The sequence below is a fragment of the Bidens hawaiensis genome, unplaced genomic scaffold (assembly GCF_021521415.1).
Source record: "Bidens hawaiensis isolate Kalapana, Puna unplaced genomic scaffold, B.hawaiensis_p1.1 tig00081655_1, whole genome shotgun sequence".
Lineage (NCBI taxonomy): Eukaryota > Viridiplantae > Streptophyta > Magnoliopsida > Asterales > Asteraceae > Bidens > Bidens hawaiensis.
In genome coordinates this window covers 1-5,784 of record NW_027503823.1, presented here as the reverse complement: position 1 = coordinate 5,784, position 5,784 = coordinate 1, and the positions used below count along the sequence as shown (strand labels likewise).

The window sequence follows — 5,784 nt, the reverse complement described above, 5'->3', positions numbered from 1 at the left end:
ATTGGGCTGACCCACATGGAATGATAAAGAGGTGGTTCAGGATAGCCCACCGAACCGTCATATGGAGGTAGGGTTGTCCAAACTGCTCGCCGCTCGTTCGTCGTTCGCTCGAATTTTGCTCGAAAAATGCTCGTTTGATTTCGTCTCGGTTTGGAAGTGAGCTGTTCGGCTTGGTTCGGTTTAAAAGCAATCCAAGCACGAGCAAAGCCTCGCTCGGTAAATTTTTAAAATTTTCCTCTTTTGTGTTGAATTCAAAGTTCAAATTTAAACCATAGCCACTCTTTTTATATATGTTTTGTTGTTATCTATGAGTTTTATACATTTTAAAGGTGAAAGTTTAGACAATTTAGAGTTGAAAGTCTTGAATTAATGATATTTTGAAGTTTTAGAAATTTAAAATTGGAAACTTTGTACGAAATCAAGCAAAACCAAAATGAACCAAGCCGCTTGGTTTCAAAACCAAACCAAGTTCAAGCATAAAGATATCGCTCGTTTCTTTAAATTCAATCCGCTCGTTCGGCTCGCTTTCAAACCAAACCAAGTATGAGCATGCCCGCGTTCGGTTCGGTTCGGTTCAGTTCGTGAACAGCCCTATATGGAGATAGGGTCGTGTAATCTACGCTTGGTGGATCCGGTACAACCGGTTCACCTGCATGCCATTGATCATGCATACTCCGATTCCTATCATCCAAGTATCTCATATTCATCTCATGCTCTCACCCATAAGCATTGGCACGGTTCCACATCTCTAACCTGTCGTGCCTCTCTTTTTTGGCTCGCTCAGCATAGGCTCCCATAAAGGTCTGATGGTCAAATAATGCACGCGACTCATCCGACCAATTTTCATATGCAGAAGGCCTATGCCTTTCCACCACCTCATTCATTGACCCCACATAGGCCCAATTATTACCATACGAGTCATACCCAGCCGAATAATCCCAACCCCCGTGTTGGGAACTGCTGCCACCACCCACATCCATGTAGTCTGGTTCCCCTACTTCTTCCACTTGTTCTATCTCCTCATCCACCTCGGCTTCTACATCTTCTCTAATCACTCTCCATCTAACTTTATCACACACAAGCTCTATGCCTGTAGCCACAATATCAAAATGTTCATCCTTCACCTACACACCACAAAACATTATATTAAACCAACATGAAAAATAATTAATAATATGTTAAAGGTGCAACAAAAACATACATATTTCTTCATTGTTGAAAATGCTGCCATAATACACGCGACGACTACATTAGCTATCAATGTACTAAAAGGCATCCATTTCAGCATTTGTGTTCTTCCTAAGCCTTGACCGTTGAGCCGTGCTAAATAGAACCTGATCCACACACCGAGTGGTCCAACGATACATCCGAGCCACAGGTGGCTTGTACTGCTATCAGTGTTAAAATCATTCGTAAACAATGTCACACTCACACCCCATAACAACGCGAGCATGGTTACCATCACCACTATTAATATAATTTGACTCGTGGTGCTATAATTTACTTGACATTTGGAACTTAAGTTTGTTCTATCAAAAGCCCATTTTAGACCCTTAGAGCATCACCAATAGATAGATTCTTAGATTGTGTTTTTAGGTGATTACATGGCACTTGGCCCACCAAACTACCATCTCTCTCTTCTCTTCTCTCTCATCTCTCCTCAATCTCTACTCACAAACACATTCTTGGAGATTCTTCCACAATAATCTCATCTCACCTTCTCTCCTCCACATAATCATCTCTCTCCTCCACATAAGCATCTCTCTCTTTCACATCACTTTTTCTCTCTTCTAAAAACATATATGAATCTCCTATTGGAGATTGTCTTAACGGTCTCCACCACGAATATGAAGGAATGGGCAACAAGAAACAAACCTGCAAAAGAAAACCTCAATGAAATCATGCTATGTACATAAGTTTGTTTAAAAAGCTCCACGCTTGCTTGGAATGGCTCCATTGAAAACAAGTCGGAGCCAAGGTAAGATCACTACCTCACTCATTGGCTCACTTGTTAGCTTACACGTTTAAACTTAAGCCCAAATTTTAGTATGTATAAAACATAACCCAAATTTTAATTTTATTGTGTGTATATATATTATAACTTCTGTAGATTATAGTTTCTGCGTTTATTTATATTTATATATATTGCAAAAAAGGTACAAAATTTTATAAGAAACTAAATTTTAAAATAATAAAAATAAACGAGAGCCGGTTTGATGAGCTATGAGCTGGCTCAAGCACTTGAGAAGATGAGCTTGAGCTCCTCAACATTTCAGCTCGTTAAGATAAACTAGCCGAGCCCATCATGGCTCAGCTCGTTTACAAGTTACAACCCTATGTTATGTTGAAATGACATACCTAGTACAAGCCCAAGAACAAAGAAAACCCAATAGCCATCAACACTAAGCTCGAGCATTTTCTGATTCCAACCACAAAATGTGGTTAGACTTCCCAAATAACCCGTTGTCAAGCCGACAGCTAACTCGGGGGAGAAGTTGGATATATTTCCTTTGAAAACAACCCCAAACCAACCCATAAAAATGAACCAACCTTAAATAGCATGATTGAGAATAAAGTAACTAATTGTATGATAGTTTTACATAAAAGTTACGCGGAATGTAAAATAACAATACCAGGAAGATCTATATACATATAGCTATGATCACTTGTGGTACCAACCAATTGAGGACCAAATAATTAACCGAATGAGTTGCATATAAAACTAAGGTGGTTTACCCCAATAATGCCGAGTACAGCAAGATGAACATGCGATGATATATTATATATATGCCAAGAACCATGGCAACTCGTCGCGTTCCTTCCCATACAAATTACCAAATTAACCTCAAAGGGTCATGTGCAACAAACAAGTTGAGAAGAACATTATGCATATATAAAACCTACTTCATTTTGGTCTTTTTCTAGTGACTCTTTGAAAGAATGTTGTTTAGGAATAGGCAAAGCCATATCTTCTTCACTTCCACTTTCACTATAAAGTGCTCTATCTCCAATGTCTCCTTACTCGGAGACGTTGTCTTCATCGATTTCATGCTCGCTCGATCCTAACTGTTTGAAAGATCCACTTATTGCGTGTTCTGATTCATTCATTTTACCTTTCTCCTATTGCAACACACATTAATTTAAATTAACCACAATTTATGCAACATATGTCACATGCTGCATTTATGGATTAAAATCAATGATTGGAGCCATATATATGATTTATGTGGATCTCATTCGCGTACTTAAGTCATAAAAATGTTTGCAACATGTTATACAATTTTTGAAGCTCTTAATTCTCTACTAAAATATAGAAATTTAAGCGGGTAGAAACTGACCTTTATAAATGGTCGTGGAGGTAGACCTATTTTAAAATCAGGTCATGTTCGGAGACATTTAAAGTGAGTTTTTGTTTTTGAAAGCTAAAGAAATAGTGTAATCAAACCAATACTCTCAATACCCATTCATACTAACACATAAGGGCAAAATGGGCAAAAACGGCTTTATGATGATTTCACATGTCCAGAGTTGAGCCTGGGATTTTACGACGGAGTACACTTGAGGTCGCTCTCCTATTTCCAAAGGAAGAAAAATAAATAAAAACAATAATAGCAAAATAAAAGTAAGATTTCCAGAAATTGACAAAATAAAATCCCAAATAACAAAATGTTCAAAAATGTCAAACCGGTCTCTAATAAACAACTTTTACTATGCCGGTTAATAACCGGATTCTGCTATACCGGTTAATAAGCGGTTTTGAGTTGGCTTCAATTAGGTTAGTGGGATAGGATTTTGTCAGAAATGATACATCTCATTTTATTAATCCAAAATCACAAGCGTTTTACCAAAAAAAAACAGAAGAATGAACAATTAAAACTATCATCAAGAATACATATTTACAATATGATAACATGAAATACTAACAACAACTGAAAATAAAAATGATGAAATCCTAGATAGTACTATAAAAAAATATGATCACAAATTCTCTGGAGATAAACTGGAAGATCTGAAAGGGAAAATCATCATAAACAAATTGTACAAAATCTTCTTCTGTACTAAAGTGTTAGGGCCTGTTTGGTTAGATCTGAATGATCCCATTCAGAGATGAAATCTGAATCGCTCAGTTTTCAGAGTGTTTGGTTGATTAAAAACCCACATCTGAGTGGCTGAACAAGCCTCTTAATGATTCAGATCTAAAAAGACGTTGAATGAGAATTAGACATGATATGCCCTTGCCTCTTATCCTCCCTACCTTCTATGCCAAAATCCACGGAGTTTGAAAATCGGCAACTTCAGTTTGTTGACGGAGTTTTGGCTCTCGCCGGTGGACATATCCAATTGGGTTTTGAAATCCGGCGACGTTGTGGCTGTCTTTGCTTTTAACAGGTTCGTTATTAAATTCCGGTGATGTTGGTGATTTGGGGCTTTATGTTTGAAATCAATTTGAGTGATTTCTATTCCTTTCTGATATTTGGATTTTTAGGGTTTTTAAATTTGGGGAAATTTTGTGCATCTTAATCCAATTAGTTATTATATGATCTTTACACTTCGGCTTTTCTCTTTATTTTTGGGAGATTTTTAGTCTTTTGGTGCTATATTGAAATCCATATAATGGCATGTATTGATGCATCTACTTGAATTCTGTTCCAAATTATAGACAAAAATAATGGGAAGGAGAACATTACTTCTTCTAGCAACTACTCGGTTCATTACAGTACGGAACGAACGACCCAATGTGGCTCATCTAGCGGCAAAAGAAGTGGTTTAGTGGTCAACTGGTACCTGCCTATATGATTTTACTTGATGTTATTTGTTACATGTTATCTGAATAAACAAGCTAATTGAACTTGTCTTGAGCAAATAACAAAATCAAAAATTATTTAATGATATGGCTTTAACAGGTTTGTGCAACTTCAAGATGTGGTGGATCTTCAATGTATTGAACCAGCAATTCGGGCTGGTGTGTGGGGATTTCAAACCGTGTTGTACAACTACCAACATGTACGCGTTTACTATTTTTGTGTTAGGTGTGTGGGGATTTCAAGATAGTTTTATTCTCTATTGTTTTCTAGATGCGGAATTAGGAAGCTTTTGTGAGGAATGTCTTGAACCATTTACCGATAGGTTCTATTTGTTCAAAGCTAATATAGAAATTTTAGCATAATTGGTTGTCTGTTTTTATGCAATTTATCTTTTTTGTTTATGATCAAATGCTTAGAATGAATAAACTATCTAATTTTTGGTGTCAATGATGATCTATTGTAGGTTTATCATGAAAAGAGGTTTAGAGACAAGGAAAGATAAAAGGCGTGTAATTGTTGAAATGGCGCAATTTTTAAGATGTTTTTGGTTGTGCTAAAATGGGTGCTATGTTTGCCTGGATATAGCTTAAGTTGTGTTTGATGTTTAGGGTCTGTCTACTTGTGGGTGTATTATTAAGTTATTTGCGTCAATGTTTTGTTAAACTATTTTTAAGATGTATTTGGGTTGATTATAATAAAAGGTTGTTTTAAGATGTATTTGTTTGGTTATAATGAATGTTTGGTCATTTAGTAAGTTATTATGCGCTTTGAATAAACAAATATATTTTATTTAGCACGAAATAGTTCAGAAGGGTAAATTAGTCATTTAGCACATCATTCAGAGGTTCAACCAAACAACACTTACTGGTTCAACACTTACTGGCTTAGAGCCTCTTAATCATTCAGATCTCTTAATGATTCAGCACTTAATGGTTCAGCACTTGCCAAACAGCCCCTTAATCATAAATAGGCCATGGAA

General features: G+C 36.5%; 1 pseudogene; it reads right to left on the bottom strand.

Moving 5' to 3' along the window:
• Positions 1-716: 716 nt before the first annotated feature.
• Positions 717-2,967, bottom strand: LOC143607371 (uncharacterized; annotated as a pseudogene).
• Positions 2,968-5,784: the final 2,817 nt, after the last annotated feature.